Here is a 22,269-nt window from a genome sequence, read left to right as displayed (position 1 = left end):
TTTTTATTAGTACTCAACAAATGATCGTTAAATAATTAATTAAAAGTGTAATACCATATAACAAAACAAATATTATATATATTTTGATAAAAAAAATTAATTATCTACATCAAAATTATTTGTCATTCTATTGTAGTTTCCATTTTACTTAAATATGATTGTCAATTAATAAAGAAACAAATTTATCTAAAATAACTTTGATATGTTATTGCATTATAAATGGAAATATTACTTTACAAAACTTTGGAAATTACGAATAGACAAAATCGACCAAATAATTTAACATAAATAAATTATCATTGTTTTGTTAATTATTATAAATATTTATAAGTTTCCTAAAATTAATAATAAGTTAATAAAAATATAAGATATACATCTAGAAATAAGTCAACATACAAATTCAAACATCAACTTATTTGGTAATTTGACTGTTATATTTTATCGTGTGTAAGATATATATTCAATTGTTGTATTTTTTTAATAAAAAAATATAAAACTAACATTCGTATTGAAAAAATACATAAGTAACTATCATAATTCGAACAAAATATCGAATCAGAAATACTCACATCAGAAAAAACTATGGAGGACAGACTCAGTTCAGAAATAAATATCTATAACTACAAAGGAAGTAAGCAATTTTAAAAAAAAAAATATAACCGTAACCTATTTATATAAACAATGTCTAATTAAAGAAACAAACTTATAATTCAAATTTCAAAAATTAACCTTAAAAACAGTAGTCTATTTATAGGAAAAAAATAAATTTTAAAAAGAAATTAAATGTTTCTTTAAAGCTAAATTGAACAAATGATAACTGAAAAATTAAAGAATATAAACTTCAAAACATTGATAATTTAATAAGAATAAAACACACTATATATATCAAAAAAAAATATGATAAACTAACCTTTGTTGCTTGACGAATGGTGGGATTCAGATTGTTATAACGGATGTAAGGAATCACATGAAAAAATACAACCAAAATCATTAACTGCGATAAATGTGGAATAGATGATTAAGAAAAACCCGGAAACTTGATTTTATACATAACAAAAATCAACAAAAAACATCTGATATAGATTTTGGTTTAAGAAAAAAATAAACATGTTCAATCTCTTAGATTAAAGATGTATACTACATAAACAACAGAGTAAAACAACATACCTTCAAGATTTATGGTCGGATCTACAAAATCAGAAAAAAAAAAAGAAGTTAATAGAGTTAAAAAATATTAAACATGTTCAATCGCTTAGATTAAAGATGAATACTACATAAACAACAGAGTAAAACAAAAAAATTAAACATGTTCAATCGCTTAAACAACTTACCTGCATAACCCAACTTTGATCAAAACAAAACCTCAATTTCAAATAGAAAACTGTGACAATAAAAATAAGGATTTTTTTATTAGTACTCAACAAATGATCGTTAAATAATTAATTAAAAGTGTAATACCATATAACAAAACAAATATTATATATATTTTGATAAAAAATAAATTATCTACATCAAAATTATTTGTCATTCTATTGTAGTTTCCATTTTACTTAAATATGATTGTCAATTAATAAAGAAACAAATTTATCTAAAATAACTTTGATATGTTATTGCATTATAAATGGAAATATTACTTTACAAAACTTTGGAAATTACGAATAGACAAAATCGACCAAATAATTTAACATAAATAAATTATCATTGTTTTGTTAATTATTATAAATATTTATAAGTTTCTAAAATTAATAATAAGTTAGTAAAAATATAAGATATACATCTAGAAATAAGTCAACATACAAATTCAAACATCAACTTATTTGGTAATTTGACTGTTATGTTTTATCGTGTGTAAGATATATATTCAATTGTTGTATTTTTTAATAAGAATATATAAAACTAACATTCGTATTGAAAAAAATACATAAGTAACTATCATAATTCGAACAAAATATCGAATCAGAAATACTCACATCAGAAAAAACTATGGAGGACAGACTCGGTTCAGAAATGAATATCAATAACTACAAAGGAAGTAAGCAATTTTTTAAAAAATATAACCGTAACCTATTTATAGAAACAATGTTTAATTAAAGAAACAAACTTATAATTCAAATTTCAAAAATTAACCTTAAAAACAGTAGTCTATTTATAGGAAAAAAATAAATTTTAAAAAGAAATTAAATGTTTCTTTAAAGCTAAATTGAACAAATGATAACTGAAAAATCGAAGAATATAAACTTCAAAACATTGATAATTTAATAAGAATAAAACACACTATATATATCAAAAAAAATATGATAAACTAACCTTTGTTGCTTGACGAATGGTGGGATTCAGATTGTTATAACGGATGTAAGGAATCACATGAAAAAATACAACAACCAAAATCATTAACTGCGATAAATGTGGAATAGATGATTAAGAAAAACCCGGAAACTTGATTTTATACATAACAAAAATCAACAAAAAACATCTGATGTAGATTTTGGTTTAAGAAAAAAATAAACATGTTCAATCTCTTAGATTAAAGTTGTATACTACATAAACAACAGAGTAAAACAACATACCTTCAAGATTTATGGTCGGATCTACAAAATCAGAAAAAAAAGAAGTTAATAGAGTTAAAAAAAATTAAACATGTTCAATCGCTTAGATTAAAGATGAATACTACATAAACAACAGAGTAAAACAAAAAAATTAAACATGTTCAATCGCTTAAACAACTTACCTGTGTAACACCTGGGGAAAATCCGCAGCAATCTTGAATTGCCACTTCACTCGTACTTACTTGTCAAATTTCGGGACGAAATTTCCTTCAAGTTGGGGATGATGTGACAACCCGAATTCCCAAGATCCTTCGACCGTAAGACATAAGCTCCTTCGATAATCTTTCGGATATCCTTCGAACGAAAGACATGAGATCTTTCAAGCTGAGATCTTTCGACATGAGATCCTTCGACAATTTTTCGGCCTAGTCTTTCGACTTAGGACCTCAACTTTCGGCCCAACCTGTTACTTGGTTTCCTATTACGACCGGCCCAAAGCCCCCATCATTATTATAAGAAGTTACGTAGAGGGCATATGACCACGTGAACAATTTCAAACCCTAGCTACCCTCTAGCAACCGCCGCCAACCCCTGCACTACCTCGAAGGGTGATTGCACCCTCGTGATCATCAGAATCCCGGTAAGCACATTCACATAATTTACGATTATTGATGGTTGTAATACATTGCATATGATCTATTGTGTTTAGAAACTATGTGTGCATGATTTACGTTGTTTAGGTGGATTATCAAACTTCATTTATTCATTCCCTGTTCGAGTGTCAATGATTGTTTAACTGTTGTTGGACCGATCAGGTTTACATACATATTGATTGTCTGTGATGTGGTTCGAATAGGGTACTCGATTAGTGGTAGTGATAGGGTAATGATTGAATGTTTAAATAGATAACATGGCTGTTCAAGCTTAGGATACCAGCCGGTTAATATGATTGATTGCCTGTAACACATAGACGGTGAGAGTAATTATCGAATCCGCGATTCGGGTAAACAACGACGTAGACCAGGATTGAATGAAACAAGTAATGCAAATAATAGTTGGGTTCCACTGAAATATGGGCTTAACAACAAACATTTTGGTAAGAATTACATGGGATTAAAGCGTAACTGGGCTGGGGTAAATCGCATCAGAACATGATGCCGGATGGTTGGACCAGGATGTAGTGAGGGGGGCGCTGGACTGTTTTGGGTCCTGTTTAAGCTATCGGGGCCGCCCACCTGTGAGAAATGGTTACGCGGGCCGCACCTTCGGCCGTAACTAGACAAATCACACGAAGGGCCGGGTGTTAAGAGGTGATGTTTGGACCTTGTAAACCGATATGGGAAATATCTGAATATGCATTACACGTTAGAACAATGATTCACAGATTGCTTGTTTAATTGATCACACGAATTACCCGCTATTTTGTTGACTGTTATGAACGTGAAACTCAAGAATTTGAACACCTGAATTTAATGGGCCGTACATTAGGTATTGGGCCGTGCGTATGGACCTTGTGTTATTATCTTGTTATATTGAACTGCAATTTGGAATTGGGTCGCAAACAATGCAAGGGGGCCGGGTCACATAATGTGATATGCTGATACATAAGGTTGGGTGGATACTTTGCATTGATTAGTAAGGGTTTTGTTATAATTCGATGAATGCATATATAGCTTCCTAAGTGTGATTTAATACTCCTGCATGTAATGAAACTAGATGAATGCAAATGAATTTGAATGATTCATGGATGTCGTAACTTGTGTGAAGCGTGATTCCTTATTACGGATTATGTGACAAAATACGTGATTAGATGTGAATACTAAAACTGATTGTTACCGGTAAACCATGATAGGACGTATTTAATCAACTGGTAAACAAGTAAATCATCTTGCCGAGCAAAACCAAGGTGAGTTCACTACATTCGAGCATGCGTCCCAGTGGGTGGGGACAGTCAGTGGGTATCCCATGGGGGGGATAAGTCTTTGGGTAAAAACGGGTATATTGGTTAATATTCTCACCTATCATCTTTTGTAAGTCCCTCATCGGGTATTAGTTAGTAGCGCTACTTAGGTTTGGCACCCTCACCCCGTGCTGTAGAGGACGGAGGTGAACTAATGACCCAGTCTGGCCCAGTACTAGATAGGAGTACGTGGGAAGGGCAGTCGTGTATTTCAGGAGCCGTCATTGTTCGGAAATGAGATATTAACAATATTACTTGCATTGGTCATTGAACTATTTTACATACAACGGGTAACAAACGTTTTCTAAAACTGTGAACTCGCCAGCTTTGTCTGATACACGTGTTACATGCTCGCAGGTCGTTAGGTATCTTGGAATTGGGAAGCTTGCTATCTGGGAGTGCTGGAGTGGTCATGGATCGAGGCTCTTGGATTAAATTACATGTGATACATTGGTTTTAAGCGTTAATACAAAACCATTGCTAAACAACTTATTACATGCTTCCGCTACACAACTTTTGAGAATTAATGTTATGTTGACAACTTATGTTGGTAAAATAATGTCATGATTTATTTAAATCTTTACCATTGGTTCAATGTGATTGGTGGCTCGAACTCTGATGCGTAACACGCCTCGCGGGATTTCCGCAGGTGGAATTTTGGGGGTGTTACAGTTGGTATCAGAGCCACTGGTTATAGTGAACTAGGTTTTAAAACGTTTTATAAAACCAGACTATAACCGAACAACTTCGAAAATCGATCATGACACTCAGCTCCAGATTGCAAGGTTCGTTTCTCTCTCACTTTACACATTACTTGTTTAACAGTCGCACACTCGCAACGTATATGAACTGAAACAATTAGCACCATAGTGACTTGATAGCGTGACCCCACACATCGACTCATGCGAGCCATAGACCTGTGATATCATCTGTTGTGTTGTTTGAACGGGGGAAACTTTGAGCGCGAGCTAAGAAGCACTGAGATAAGCATGCAAATTGCCTTATTATTATGGGTGCACACTTAATAATAACGCGGGGTGCATGCAAGTCCCAGTGAGACTTATCGAGCGTGAGGAGGGTTCTGCCCTACTATGTGTGAACTTAGTAGTACGTAAATATCAGTATGATGCTTGACTCTCATCTTGTTTCGACTTCCAAATCGGTTTATTCCCAACTATAGAAACATGAGTGAACGAGGACACGGACGTGGCAACATCACCATGACTCAGGCTGAGTGGACCGACCTAATCAACACCCGCGTGGCTGAGGCTTTAGCAGCCTATCAAGCTGGTACGGAATGTACCAAGTATTCTTACCCCCATTGTGTACACGGCTTTTCACTTCTATAATGCGAGTCCCAGCGAGGCTTTTCACTTATAATGTGTACACGGCTTTTCACTTCTATTATTTGATTAATGTGACACACAACAGCCTATAGGAGGCATAGCAGTGAGTGACTCTTACATGAACACAAATTTTTGAAACACGAACTTTTCACTTCTCATCAAACTTTACGAACCTCGATGTTAACAAACATTGCCTGAACACTCATCAGAACGCCTAGCAAACTGTGTAGAATGTTAGGTGCTTGTGCGAACGTCCCTGAGTTGGATGTGGTAGCGTCGAATGAATGGTTATTACCTTCCTCACTTATCTTCATTTGTTTGGACCCAACACACTAACGCCCTAAACCTCGAAGTGCGATCACTTTTGCAACACTCTTGAAACACACTGGGAATAATTCGAACCACTTGCTGGAATGGTGGACAAAAGGATGAGTGTGGTATCCTACCGACTTTAGTATTTGGACGACCCCGATTACCAGCAACGGACACCAGCGAACTGACTTCAATCTAAAACTTAACTCTGGTCAGCGACTCGTGGGAGTCAACTGTTACAAACCAATCTGAACTTTAGCAATGACAACCGATTTTAGTGTGGGATGTGTAAATTCCAACACAACGAGTAGTACCTTGGAACTCGGCACGAAGTGTTAAGAGAGGGGCATTGTGGTGGAAGAACGTGGCGTTCGGCTTCAAGCACCAACATTAGAGCAACAGTATTCGTGACACCCAGGTACTTGTAATAGTAGCCTACCGTATGGAAATGAAGGTGCTTTCGGCATGTATTGGACGTTGATAAGTCAAAAACGACCACAACCACGAGAGCGATGACAATACGGGAGGAATCCGCGTGACTGTAACAATTGCACCGGCAGTGGTGCTCACGGAAAGGAAGTTGGGATTGATGTGGGCAACGATAGGACAATAACAACATGGTGGTTTGGATGAGTAGTAAATCGCTCTGCTCTAATTCTGTTTAACCCTGATGATTCGCAAAACCAAACATGTTATGGAACCGGCTGATGGCAAGTCAACTGCGACCACACATGTTAGTTGGGACACAAACTCGACCCTACGGGAGACAGGCATGCGACACCGGTCTCACTCCTACTATCCTAGGTGGTTACGATATAGTAGTCAGTAATGGTTCACTAACTAGACAAATCACTCAGACGCACCCTGTGAGAAGAAATTTAGCGTCACTTTATGCATTGAAGTACCAGAGTGGTGAGAAGATTTGCATCATGTCGGTAATGACAGCCCAGAAAGCGTCTATGAAAGGATGACCTCACTGTAGTAGCAACTAACTCTAATAATCAGACAAAGGACGATAGGAACGAGGATCTATCAATTGTTGTGACTAATCTCAATGTGCAACTCGAAGAACTTTCAGGCATATCACCACAACTATTAGTCAAAAACTCGTTGATCTCACGACTAGGGGAAGCTCCGAATACTCGTACTCTTACCGTCTTGCATCAGAAGGGGTGCAAGAGCAGTATAAGCCACTATGAGAACTGTTCGGCAAGAAGGTTGTCAGACCTAGTTTTTGCTTTGGAAAGCCCCAGATATATCCGGGAGGATGAGCCCTTCTTGGTGTGTGTACTGATTAACGGGAACTCATCAAGGCGACAGTCAAGGAACTGTTTTCCATAACCGTGTATTGACGACCCGTCGACTAGTTGCAAGGAACGAGCTTTATCAGATGAAAGTCCAGGGGAAAAGATTATTAAAGCGACATATCCGACGCAATTCAGCCATGCGACTTTGTATCCCATGACCTTGGGGTGGTCATCACACCCGCAACTCTACGTATCATGTGAACCAACCATGTTATTCGATGACGTATCGAATCTTTCCCAAGAGAAAAGAATATCACAAACATTCTTGCATTTTATTAGAAGAGCCCTAAGGGAGGAGCCATACCGCACGAAGTCTCGATGAATGTAACTTCTGGGTTCGAGAGGCGTCTTTGGTAGGTCATATAATCAACGAAGCAGGGATGCACGTGGATCTCGCTAAGACTCGTTTTGGTTGGGAACTGATCGACACTGAAGAATTCCCCGAGATTACAACGATAACCTGGTCCCGCTTGATGTTACCGCAGATTAATCGCAAGGATTCCGGAGGTCACGTAACTTAGATCTCTCCAGTACAGCCGAGTGATGTGATTGCGAGAGACAGAACAGGAGGACGCCTTTCCAACTTTCGAATCTTAACTCTGCAAAGCGCTGAGCATCGTTTTACCCGAGGGTGTGGGTAATCCAGTGATACATCATCATGTTTGAATCGGAGTCCCAGTTACACGTCGACGCAACACAAGAGAGTGACGACTTACGTAATGGAGTTACAAAGAAGAACAGCACGACACACACAACCGGTAGTAGGAATCGTGGTCTTTGGATTCACTTGGAGGCATTACTTGGGCGGTACCGAACGCGTTACTTAGACCGATCACAAGGGCCTCCCGTGTACCATGGCCACGAAAGAAGCTTTATCAGTTGATGAGAACGCTGGATGGAACTTTTGGATGATTATGACCGAGAGACCTGAACGTGCACGACCTTGCAGTTCACTATCCACTCTGACACACTTGACCAGACTCACCTTGTTCGAAGTGAAGACCTGTTGGAAGAGAATTCACAAGATGAGTTCATGCAAGGCATGGAGGAGCAACTATTGGCAAGGCGGACGCTATTCGCTATCTCATGGAACAAATGTGGATTCCACTATACAGCAACCATATGGAACTCATACTGAGCGAAGTACACCGACTCCGATGTTCCAGCAGTTTGGACTTGATAGGAGATATTAAGATTTTAAGTCTCGTATGGATAACCGGGCAAGAAGGCCCCATAGCACTACATATGAACGATGTTGGACATGTGCGAAGGTCAAGGTGGAACATCGGAAACCTACTTGTTTGAGCAGTAACCAGGAACACCCATATGGGAACGCAAACAAACACCATGAATTTGTCATTGGTTTACTTAAAAACTCAGAACGGAACCGACATCACCTGGTGATCGTCAATTGTTTCACGAAACCAGCACACTCTCTTGCAATCAAGAAAACTAGTGGGTCTTCACAAACTGTGGATGTTCATCTGAGAGAGGCGGTCTCAGGCATGAGGTGCCAACTTTTGTTACTTCTGATATTGGAGCTATACCTGATTTATGACAGGCAATACACGATATCCTCGGCTTACGTCTAGGCATAGACATTTCGTATCACCATGGGGCAAACGATCAGAGTAAACGAACCATCCTTGCACACGAGGACATGCTGTGAGCATGTGTATGGTTAACTGTAGTAGAACTGGAAGGACGCTTATCTTTGGGTGAGTTCTACAGCAGCTGTTACCGTATTAGTATGCATATAACCTTGTTTGAGGCATCGCTTGGACAGTAACGCTAATCTCCTTGTTGAATTAAGGTGGGTGATAACCTAATCACAGGTCCAGGACTTGAGCTCAAAACTCTTGAAGATTGTCTAGATCGGAATTGTTTGATGGCAATGCGTAACTGTTAGGAAAACTGATGAGCTTAAGAAACTCTGGGAGTTTGATGTGGACGAATGTGTCATAATCGAAAGTATCACCCTAGGAGGGTGCGGTACGCTATAGTAAACATAGTAATCTTAGTTTTCGACGCGTGGGAACATTCGAATTACCAGAAGGAAACGGTGACATGGCTCACAAACCCGGACTAATTGATGTTTAGTCGTAATGGTATGTATACCATGGATGTAAGACTGTGTTGTCTGATGAAACCCTTATGATACCTTTGTCGAAATCTGAAGTCATCGGAACAGTATCGAAAACACGGACTAAGGAGTCAAGGTTCGCTAGTATAAGTTGTATGACCATTGTGTGGATTTGTTAAACCTCAATACGTGGACCGAAGTTTACATAGGAATGTAAGGATCCGTTGAAACTTCAGTACCCTCAATGGTTCAAGAGCTGGAACCAACCATGATTATCACTGGTGAATTTCGGGACGAAATTCCTCTTCAAGTTGGGGATGATGTAACACCTGGGGAAAATCCGCAGCAATCTTGAATTGCCACTTCACTCGTACTTACTTGTCAAATTTCGGGACGAAATTTCCTTCAAGTTGGGGATGATGTGACAACCCGAATTCCCAAGATCCTTCGACCGTAAGACATAAGCTCCTTCGATAATCTTTCGGATATCCTTCGAACGAAAGATATGAGATCTTTCAAGCTGAGATCTTTCGACATGAGATCCTTCGACAATTTTTCGGCCTAGTCTTTCGACTTAGGACCTCAACTTTCGGCCCAACCTGTTACTTGGTTTCCTATTACGACCGGCCCAAAGCCCCCATCATTATTATAAGAAGTTACGTAGAGGGCATATGACCACGTGAACAATTTCAAACCCTAGCTACCCTCTAGCAACCGCCGGCAACCCCTGCACTACCTCGAAGGGTGATTGCACCCTCGTGATCATCAGAATCCCGGTAAGCACGTTCACATAATTTACGATTATTGATGGTTGTAATACATTGCCTGTGATCTATTGTGTTTAGAAACTATGTGTGCATGATTTACGTTGTTTAGGTGGATTATCAAACTTCATTTATTCATTCCCTGTTCGAGTGTCAATGATTGTTTAACTGTTGTTGGACCGATCAGGTTTACATACATATTGATTGTCTGTGATGTGGTTCGAATAGGGTACTCGATTAGTGGTAGTGATAGGGTAATGATTGAATGTTTAAATAGATAACATGACTGTTCAAGCTTAGGATACCAGCCGGTTAATATGATTGATTGCCTGTAACACATAGACGGTGAGAGTAATTATCGAATCCGCGATTCGGGTAAACAACGACGTAGACCAGGATTGAATGAAACAAGTAATGCAAATAATAGTTGGGTTCCACTGAAATATGGGCTTAACAACAAACATTTTGGTAAGAATTACATGGGATTAAAGCGTAACTGGGCTGGGGTAAATCGCATCAGAACATGATGCCGGATGGTTGGACCAGGATGTAGTGGGGGGCGCTGGACTGTTTTGGGTCCTGTTTAAGCTATCGGGGCCGCCCACCTGTGAGAAATGGTTACGCGGGCCGCACCTTCGGCCGTAACTAGACAAATCACACGAAGGGCCGGGTGTTAAGAGGTGATGTTTGGACCTTGTAAACCGATATGGGAAATATCTGAATATGCATTACACGTTAGAACAATGATTCACAGATTGCTTGTTTAATTGATCACACGAATTACCCGCTATTTTGTTGACTGTTATGAACGTGAAACTCAAGAATTTGAACACCTGAATTTAATGGGCCGTACATTAGGTATTGGGCCATGCGTATGGACCTTGTGTTATTATCTTGTTATATTGAACTGCAATTTGGAATTGGGTCGCAAACAATGCAAGGGGGCCGGGTCACATAATGTGATATGCTGATACATAAGGTTGGGTGGATACTTTGCATTGATTAGTAAGGGTTTTGTTATAATTCGATGAATGCATATATAGCTTCCTAAGTGTGATTTAATACTCCTGCATGTAATGAAACTAGATGAATGCAAATGAATTTGAATGATTCATGGATGTCGTAACTTGTGTGAAGCGTGATTCCTTATTACGGATTATGTGACAAAATACGTGATTAGATGTGAATACTAAAACTGATTGTTACCGGTAAACCATGATAGGACGTATTTAATCAACTGGTAAACAAGTAAATCATCTTGCCGAGCAAAACCAAGGTGAGTTCACTACATTCGAGCATGCGTCCCAGTGGGTGGGGACAGTCAGTGGGTATCCCATGGGGGGGATAAGTCTTTGGGTAAAAACGGGTATATTGGTTAATATTCTCACCTATCATCTTTTGTAAGTCCCTCATCGGGTATTAGTTAGTAGCGCTACTTAGGTTTGGCACCCTCACCCCGTGCTGTAGAGGACGGAGGTGAACTAATGACCCAGTCTGGCCCAGTACTAGATAGGAGTACGTGGGAAGGGCAGTCGTGTATTTCAGGAGCCGTCATTGTTCGGAAATGAGATATTAACAATATTACTTGCATTGGTCATTGAACTATTTTACATACAACGGGTAACAAACGTTTTCTAAAACTGTGAACTCGCCAGCTTTGTCTGATACACGTGTTACATGCTCGCAGGTCGTTAGGTATCTTGGAATTGGGAAGCTTGCTATCTGGGAGTGCTGGAGTGGTCATGGATCGAGGCTCTTGGATTAAATTACATGTGATACATTGGTTTTAAGCGTTAATACAAAACCATTGCTAAACAACTTATTACATGCTTCCGCTACACAACTTTTGAGAATTAATGTTATGTTGACAACTTATGTTGGTAAAATAATGTCATGATTTATTTAAATATTTACCATTGGTTCAATGTGATTGGTGGCTCGAACTCTGATGCGTAACACGCCTGCGGGATTTCCGCAGGTGGAATTTTGGGGGTGTTACAACCTGCATAACCCAACTTTGATCAAAACAAAACCTCAATTTCAAATAGAAAACTGTGACAATAAAAATAAGGATTTTTTTATTAGTACTCAACAAATGATCGTTAAATAATTAATTAAAAGTGTAATACCATATAACAAAACAAATATTATATATATTTTGATAAAAAAATAAATTATCTACATCAAAATTATTTGTCATTCTATTGTAGTTTCCGTTTTACTAAAATATGATTGTCAATTAATAAAGAAACAAATTTATCTAAAATAACTTTGATATGTTATTGCATTATAAATGGAAATATTACTTTACAAAACTTTGGAAATTACGAATAGACAAAATCGACCAAATAATTTAACATAAATAAATTATCATTGTTTTATTAATTATTATAAATATTTATAAGTTTTCTAAAATTAATAATAAGTTAGTAAAAATATAAGATATACATCTAGAAATAAGTCAACATACAAATTCAAACATCAACTTATTTGGTAATTTGACTGTTATGTTTTATCGTGTGTAAGATATATATTCAATTGTTGTGTTTTTTAATAAAAATATATAAAACTAACATTCGTATTGAAAAAAATACATAAGTAACTATCATAATTCGAACAAAATATCGAATCAGAAATACTCACATCAGAAAAAACTATGGAGGACAGACTCGGTTCAGAAATAAATATCTATAACTACAAAGTAAGTAAGCAATTTTTAAAAAAAAATATAACCGTAACCTATTTATAGAAATAATGTCTAATTAAATAAACAAACTTATAATTCAAATTTCAAAAACTAACCTTAAAAACAGTAGTCTATTTATAGGAAAAAAATAAATTTTAAAAAGAAATTAAATGTTTCTTTAAAGCTAAATTGAACAAATGATAACTGAAAATCGAAGAATATAAACTTCAAGACATTGATAATTTAATAAGAATAAAACACACTATATATATCAAAAAAAAATGATAAACTAACCTTTGTTGCTTGACGAATGGTGGGATTCAGATTGTTATAACGGATATAAGGAATCACATGAAAAAATACAACAACCAAAATCATTAACTGCGATAAATGTGGAATAGATGATTAAGAAAAACCCGGAAACTTGATTTTATACATAACAAAAATCAACAAAAAACATCTGATGTAGATTTTGGTTTAAGAAAAAAATAAACATGTTCAATCTCTTAGATTAAAGATGTATACTACATAAACAACAGAGTAAAACAACATACCTTCAAGATTTATGGTCGGATCTACAAAATCAGAAAAAAAAGAAGTTAATAGAGTTAAAAAAAATTAAACATGTTCAATCGCTTAGATTAAAGATGAATAATACATAAACAACAGAGTAAAACAACATATCTTCAAGATATATACGCGGATCTACAAAAATCAGAAAAAAAGTTAATAGAAGTAGAAAGAACAAAGATTCAACATACCTTTAAATACAAAGGAATAACATAAATTCAACATCAGATCTTCATTCGGAACATATAATAACGAAGTTAAGTTCGATTTGGTGTACGGAATAACATAAAATCAACATTCGATCTTCATTCAGAACATATTATAACAAAGATTTAAGTTCGATTTGGTGTATTTACCTTTGATCTTGATTCAATGTTGAAAATCCGGTGAGAAGATGACGATTCTAGAAGAAAGAGAAGAGAGAAAAGAGTAAAGTTGTGGTAGGTATCTATGATTGTTATGACAATTCACATAGGTTTTATATGATCCGAATATATGCAGAAACAAAAGACCCGACCCAAAAATAAAACGGATCCCGCCTCTTTTTTCTTGGAATTGTGAATGTAGAAAGCAAAATAGGATTTCCCTCCTAAACTAAATTGCCACATAAGCCAAGATGGCCAAATACAAATGCCACCTAGCCCAAATCCATCTCATTTATATATATATATATATATATATATATATATATATATAGAATAGAAAGAAAACTGCCATGCATTGTGTCGCCCAGCCGTAATATTATTATTATTATTTTTATTTAATAAAAATCAGCGTCTCTTGTAGCCAGCCAGCCCATCTGTTTGACAATGGTTGGTCCATCACCATCTACCCTATTTGACGTTTCTTCTTCCTTCACTCGATCTATCTATCAAACTACTTCATTCTATTTCTATCACCCACTTTGTTTGACAATGGTTGGTCCATCACCATCTACCATGGCTGCTTGAAGCCACGGATATGCTTGAATCATCAAGCACAATACATAATACATGATAAATAAGTTTGTACATATTGGATGTAGTATATAATATTGATGTATTTGATCTTTATAGGCAATTAAGCATGTCTATTTTAGTCACTTTTGTTTTTTTTTTTTCCTGTTACACATGCTTTTATTAAGTTTTTATTAAACATGATTTTATCTTGCAATTCTAGCTTTCTTTTTCTCTGCTGCTCTTTTCATATTAGTTTGCTAGATTTAAATAGCTGTACATAAAATATTCATTTGTGTGCTTATATAGGTAGAGGATCCTGTAAAAAGTGCTTAAAGTGTGAGAAGTGTATTATAACACTATATATAATACTATATAACATCATATAAACACCGTATAACAATATGTAACACCATATAATACCATATAACACTATATATCATTATAATAATAAATATAACACTATAGGTTGTCTGATAGCATGTCTATGATAGATGTATAGTGTTATATTTGTTATATAATGATATATAGTGTTACATAATGTTATATGGTATTGTATGGTGTTACATATTGTTATACGGTGTTTATATGGTGTTATATAGTATTATATATAGTGTTATAATACATTTCTCACACTTTTCACACTTTAGGCCCTTTTTACACTATCCTTACCCTATATCTTTTAACCATTTAGAAAACAGGAGTCGCTTCTTTTGTCTCCATTCTAGAGATTATCATTGACTTTGAATGAGCTACCAACATGTTTTTAATATTGTTTAGTGATATAGTTTAACTCGAAATTGCATAAAATGTGTAACAGTATGGATGAGCATTTGGTACTGGTATCGAACTGATACCGTATCGGTACCGAACCGTACCGGGTATATTTGGTACCGGTACCAATTATTCCGTTTTTTGGTACCGATACGGTACCATTATTTATGGATAACACACCGCCTGGTACCGAACCGGTATATTCGCCCAAATTAATTATTGACTTAGGTGGTTTAGTTGAGTTTTCTGAAAGAAAAAAAAAAGGATCAAAGTTGTTGACGGAAATAATTGGGTTAAGAATCTTCGTAGAGAGAATATTGATGATCAAATAAGGTTTGCAAATCGATTACTCATATTATTGATTACTTTTATTTTACGTTTTAAAGCATTTTTCAATTTTCAATATGTTACTAATATAATTTTTTGTATAAAATTTGTTTACAATAGGTACAGTATTGTAGTATTGTTGGATGGCATGATATGATTCAAGTCGAACATATTTCGTTAGGTGATGATTATTTTTTCAGTTGGTCAAAAACGAATTCGAGGTTGTTGGTTACGAACCTCTAGCAAGCAAAAGTATTAGAGTAATAGACTTTCATTTTATATTTCAAACCACAAAAACATATTCAGTCATTTACTTATCTTTTCGGTTATTTTATATTTTTATAGTACGTTGGTTCGTTGTATTTTCATCGTAAACTCTATATTTCGATAATAATTTCACGCGTACAATTTCTTTATGATCAGTATAAACGTAATTTTTTTCAAACAATAAATAACATATCATTTCTTAACACCGCGAAGTTCGCGGGTATTATCACTAGTTTTCATGAAAGTAGTTATTTTTATGAGTTTAAATGGCTCAGATTTAATCTCAGCTAAATCCAATGATTAAGATTGATTTGAAAGTTGGTTAGACTTAATGGGTTTAATATATATATATATATATATATATATATATATATATATATATATATATATATAAAATTATTAACTACTGTAAAAATAGCAGGAGAATATATAAACTTGCCTTCTCAGTAAGTTATTTAAAAGTGACCTTATGGAACTAAAATTATAAAATAATTTTATAATTATCTTTGACAGGAGTTATATATATAATTTGAACAAAAGGTGTTCAAGCGAACCCAACAAAACATGTTCCAACCAATTTTACAATCATATTTGACAGTAATTATATAAGTAGTAAATGAAAATTTTAATAGATATTTATTTTTCTTAGAACGGATTTTAGGTATTTGATTAAGTTTCATATACGAAAAGTTGCATTTTATTTTTTTTTTATTTTGATTAAAGCCAATGGTACAAAGAACTTAACACTGCACTACCGCAATACTCTATATATTGGGTTTATAAAGAACATCTGAGCTCAAATAACATTAGCGTATTTGATGGGTGTAACCTGTAGAGTAGGCCAAGCTCCAAGAAAATTAAGGAACAGAGAGAGAGAGTTAGGACAATTTTCTTCATATATTTCAAGGGGTGTGATAAATATACCGAAGTTAAAGATTAATATACCCAAAAGTCAAATTTAGTAATAATTTAGTAATGATTAACTACTTTATTATATTATTTTATTATAAAGTTAAAAGTAATAATTATGTTTTATTAAAAAGTCAAAAGTAATAATTATGTTTTTTATCTTATTTTATTTTATAATACTTTTGTTGCTTTTTTATATTTTTTAGTATTAATATCAATATTAATAAATAAATAATTAAAACACTTTATTATACATCCCTGAGCGCCGCTGCGGCTGCCGGAAACGGCGACGTGCCACTAATCTTTCTCTTTCTTGTCGCTGTGACATCTAATATTTTCAAAAAAAAATCAAAAATACGTTCTTTATAATAATTTAATATTATCTAAATTTTAACTTTATATATTTAGAAGGTTTAAACAATAACTTTTTAATTGTATTATGTTTTAAGTCACAAGCATGATGATTCATTAGTTCAACCAGTTGGTCATACCAGAACAAAATAATATAAAAAATGTAATAAATTACGGGATATTTGATAATTAATATTCTATATACATTGGCAAGTGGCAACATTGTTCTACAGATTTTGCATATATTTATTTATCTATACAGTTGGTCATATTTATTTTTAACTAAAAAATGGACTGTTTTAATATCACCGTTCTACAGATTTTGCATATATTTATTTATCTATTTTCTTACTAAAGAAAATGAAGTGATTTTAATATAATCGTTCTACAGATTTTATAAAATATGTGTGATATCCAAATGTTATATTGAATTCACTTTCCATAGATATTTATTTATCTATTTTCTTACTAACTTTTTTTGCATATATTTATTTATCTATTTTCTTACTAAAAAGTTTTTAATTGTCTTAAATTTAATATTAGTTTGGTAAATACTTTTTCAAGAACAGTATTTTAGTAAATATTTTTTCCACCAACACTAGTTGGGAAAAAAACTCTATTTTTTATAGGGGTGTGATAAATACACCTAACATATGGATTAAAAGAGTTATATAAAAAAATTAGAAGAGTTGTTTAAAAAAATTAAAAGATATATGGAAACTTGAAGAGTGCAATGAGAATTTATTAGTTTGTGGAAACTTGAAAAGTTGACTTATGAGAAAAAAATAAAAAATAAAAGTTGACTTTGAAATGTATTTAACACAACCCATGGGGAAAAGTAAAAAAAATTGACTTTTTGAATGTATTTAATGGCTGACTTGTGGGTAAACGTAAAAAAAACTTTGACTTTATGGGTGTATTTAACAATACCCTATTCCAAATGCAAACATAAGAGAATTTAAATATGGCGTTCACATGAGACATGTTCCCATAGGGTCCACTATCTCCTTATTTCTAGGAACACCAACTACTCCACTAACAATCATGCAAAACAAACATGCAAAATGTAATGAAAACAAATAAAACATGTGGAAATTAATAAGTGCAATGGGCTCCGTCCATGAGTTTGGCGGGTTTCTTCACATTTCTTTTGGGCCGGTTGCGCAATCCACTAGACGAAGTTAACTGGGCCGTATCAAGTGCCCCTCCCTTAACAACCAGATCGTCCTCGAGTTGCGACACATATTCTTTTGCAATTGCAAATTCTGGAAAACGAGTGATGAGATCTTCATAGCATTCCCAAGTGGCTTCTTCCAGTGAATTATTCTTCCAATTAATTAGGAGTTGCAGCTTTCTTGCTTGCCAACGATGGTCTAAAATACCTTCTGGTTCAGGAGGGTCTTCTTTGAAGGTATCAGCCGGTGGTAGCGGAACGATTTGTGGGTTCCCATGGGCTAGACGTAACAGGGACACATGAAACACCGGATGGATACGAGCATCCGAAGGTAATTCGAGCTTGTAAGCGAGCTCTCCGATTCGTTCCATCACTTGGAAAGGCCCATAAAAACGCCTTGATAGTTTCTTTGAAGACCGAATGGCCACCGAAGATTGTCTGTAATCTCGAAGCCTTAAGTACACCATATCATCGACCTTGAATTGCTTATCGATGCGATGGGCCTAAGCTAAACTAATCACCCTTTGTTGTGCTTTCCTCAAATTTTCTTTCAGTAGCTTCCTCAAGCATTCATGCTCAATCAAACTAGAGTCGATCGAAGCTGTGGTTGAGCTCCGGGGTGTGTAATGATTTATGTCCGGAACGGGCCTGCCATATAAAGCTTGAAAAGGGGTCATATTAATGGCCGAGTGGTGAGACGTATTGTACCAGTACTCGACAAGGTATAAATAGCGATTCCAAGTATGTGGCTCATCACTTGCAAACGAACGAAGGTACGTTTGAAGGCAACGATTGACAACCTCCGTTTGGCCATTCGATTGAGGATGGTACGCGGTTGAATACTTTAGTTTCGTGCCCATATGCCTGAACATTTCCTGCCAAAAGTTGCTTAGAAAAAGAGAATCTCGGTCTGTGACAATACTTTTAGGAAATCCATGTAACTTATAAATATTATGTAGGAACAAGGTGGCTAAAATTACTGCTCCATATTTGGGTGGAAGGGCAATAAAGTGGGCAAATTTTGAGAACCTGTCAACAATTACCCATATTGCAGATTTACCTTGCGATACCGGAAGGTGGGTTATTAGGTCCATAGAAATATCATGCCACACGGTAGATGGAATAGGAAGTGGTTGTAGCAACCCGTAAGGTTTATGGTTCGGGTATTTGACCTGTTGGTAGACTTCACAGCTTCGAATAAAAGATGAAACAACTACCTTTAATTTGGGCCAACTGAAGTTTGCTGAAAGACGTCTAACCGTCGTTTTAATGCCCGAATGACCACCCACTGTTGTAGCATGATATTCATGAAGTAACAGATTGCGAACATCATCGCATGCGGGAATAAATAACTTGCTGTTGTGTAGAAGCAACCCATCTTTAAATGAAAAACGATCATCAGTACCTTTCATCATTCTAGCTGCCAAAAGCGATCCTTCTGTTGACTGATAATAGGCACGTAGGCGATTTAGCCATATTGGTTTGGTGGATGAAGTTGCAAACAACACTGGAATCTCAATTCGACTTAGCGCATCGGCGACCCGATTTTCCTTTCCCGGTTTATTAAAGATTTCAAAACCAAACCCCAATAGTTTTTCGTAGCCCAACGGTACTGTTCAGGTGTTTGCGCCACTTGCGTAAGAAGGTGTTTGAGACTTCTTTGGTCGGTGTAAATGTGAAACTTCCGACCAAGTAAGTACTGATGCCACTTCTTGACTGCTTCCGTAATAGCATATAGTTCTCGTACATATGTCGATGAAACTTGCATACGAGGACACATTTTTTACTAAAGAAAGCTATGGGTCGATCCCCTTGCGACAATACAGCACCAATAGCCACATTGGAAGCATCAGTGGTGACCTCAAAAGGTCGATTAAAATTTGGTAAAGTGAGGGTAATGAGAGATACCATAGAAGCTTTAAGCTGTTCGAAGGCATGAGAGGCTTCGGTTGTCCATTTGAAGTTTGGATTTTTTGAGCAAATCAGTAAGGGGTGATGCGACACGAGCATAGTCTCGAACGAAGCGTGTGTAATAACCCGTTAACCTGAGGAAGCCCCTAAGGTTGGTAAGAGACGTCGGTTCGGGCCACGCTTGGATTGCTTGTAACTTGTCGGGTTCGGCTTCAACACCATTGGATGAAATCACATGACCCAAAATAAGATATAGAATCCACCCCAAAAATACACTTTGAAGCTTTAGCGAACAGTTTATTCGCAGCCAAGGTTTGAAAAACGGCATGTAAATGGTGGTAGTGTTGATTACGGTTGGGGCTGTAGATCAAAATATCATCAAAGAACACCAGAACATACCTACGCAATGCGTCACGAAACACTTCATTCATAGTAGATTGGAAGGTGGATGGTGCGTTGGTGAGCCCGAAGGGCATTACCAAAAATTCATAATGGCCATCGACAGTACGAAAAGCTGTTTTATGAGTATCTTCGGCCGCCACTCGAATCTGATGGTAACCCGAAGTGAGATCAATCTTAGAGAAAACCAAAGCCCCATGCAACTCGTCTAACAATTCATCGATTGTGGGAATCGGAAACCGATCTTTGATGGTTATGGAGTTTAAGGCCCAGTAGTAAACGCAAAACCGCCAAGATCCATCTTTTTTTGCGAACGAGAAGTACCGGAGATGAGTATGGGCTAGTAATTCCATCTCGGAGCATATCCGATATGAGGGAAGTCATGACTTCCTTTTGATACTGAGGGTAGCGGTACGACCGAACGTTAACTGGGTTGGATGATGGGAGGGTGGGTATACGGTGGTCTTGGGTACGGTTAGGAGGTAGGGTTTTGGGGATGTCAAAAATGGAGTGAAAGGTTTTGAGAAGATGATGAATGTGAGGGTCTACATGGGTGAGGGGTGGTTGGATAATGGGTGGGGTCGTAGGGTTATGCAAAAGAATCAATGCATGAACAGAAGCAATAGTTTTTTTAAGCCAATAGGGTATGGAGGGTGGAAGGTGTAACTGGACTAGTGGTGGGTTCCCCTTTAAGAGTGATAGCTTTTTGGCCCATATTAAAGGTGAGTTGTGGAATTGCAAAGTCCGCCAAAACGGGCCCTAAAGTATGAAGCCAAGCGAGACCCAATATGATATCGACCCCCTCAACAGGAAGAACGAACACCGGGATTTTGAAGGCGGTGTCTGATAGATGCAACCCTAGCGCTGGGCACATCTTGTCGCAGAGAAGGTGGTCGACGTTACCCACCATGACTGAAAACCCAGGTATTTGTTGGCTTTCCAATTTCAGATAAGAGAGCAAGCGAGGTTGGATAATGTTATGGGTACTTCCAGTGTCGATGAGTACCTGAACGGGTTTATGATTAACATATCCGGTGACACGAAGTGCTTGTGGAGAAGAGATCCCAAAATAAAAGGCGGTAGATAGCGAGAAAAATTGATGAGTGGTATCATGGGTTGGTTCGATCACGGTATCGGGATTTGAATCTGGATTGGTGGGTACCTCATCTTCATTGTCCACAACTAAAAGGAATTGAGTGGGATTACACTTATGTCCATGGAAGTATTTTTCCGGACATCGAAAGCATAAGCCTTCGCTCTGACGTTTTTGCAAGGCTTCCGGAGAGAGTTTTGTAAATGGTAAGGGCGGTTTGGGGGTGGGTAGAAGAGGTGCGGAATTGGATTTAGGAGCGGATGGAATTGTGGAGGCGGTAATAGTAGAGGAGTTGTTGGATTGAGGAAAAAAAGAACGAGGCTAGTAAGTTTTTGGTTTAGAAAGGTTAAGTTTATCTTCAACCCGTTTAGAAAGACCATAAGCTTGGTGAAGAGTGGTAGGTTTGTGGATGGATAATTCCGCCATAATTTCGGGTTTGAGACCGGAAAGATAGAAATTGAGGAGCGCTTCGTTCGGTAAACCAATAACACAATTGCAAAGCTTTTCGAACTCGGCTTGAAAGGCGGATACGGTGGTAGTTTGCTTGAGTTTAAA

At 36.3% G+C, this 22,269-nt stretch overlaps 1 long non-coding RNA gene across 2 annotated transcripts; it reads right to left on the bottom strand.

The window, feature by feature from the left end:
* Positions 1-1,331: 1,331 nt before the first annotated feature.
* Positions 1,332-13,014, bottom strand: LOC110934520. Of its 2 annotated transcripts, none has more exons than XR_004891526.1 (4): positions 12,962-13,014; positions 12,321-12,370; positions 2,568-2,588; positions 1,332-1,381 (listed from the first exon to the last, which is right to left on the bottom strand). It is a non-coding gene; the product is annotated as an uncharacterized LOC110934520 (long non-coding RNA). The 2 variants fall into 2 exon arrangements; XR_002588405.1 differs by lacking the exon at positions 1,332-1,381 and adding an exon at positions 2,312-2,394.
* Positions 13,015-22,269: the final 9,255 nt, after the last annotated feature.

This window comes from Helianthus annuus, chromosome 4 (genome assembly GCF_002127325.2).
Source record: "Helianthus annuus cultivar XRQ/B chromosome 4, HanXRQr2.0-SUNRISE, whole genome shotgun sequence".
In the NCBI taxonomy this organism is placed as follows: Eukaryota; Viridiplantae; Streptophyta; class Magnoliopsida; order Asterales; family Asteraceae; genus Helianthus; species Helianthus annuus.
Note: the sequence above shows the minus strand (reverse complement) of the source record. Positions and strands in the feature narration are given on the sequence as shown.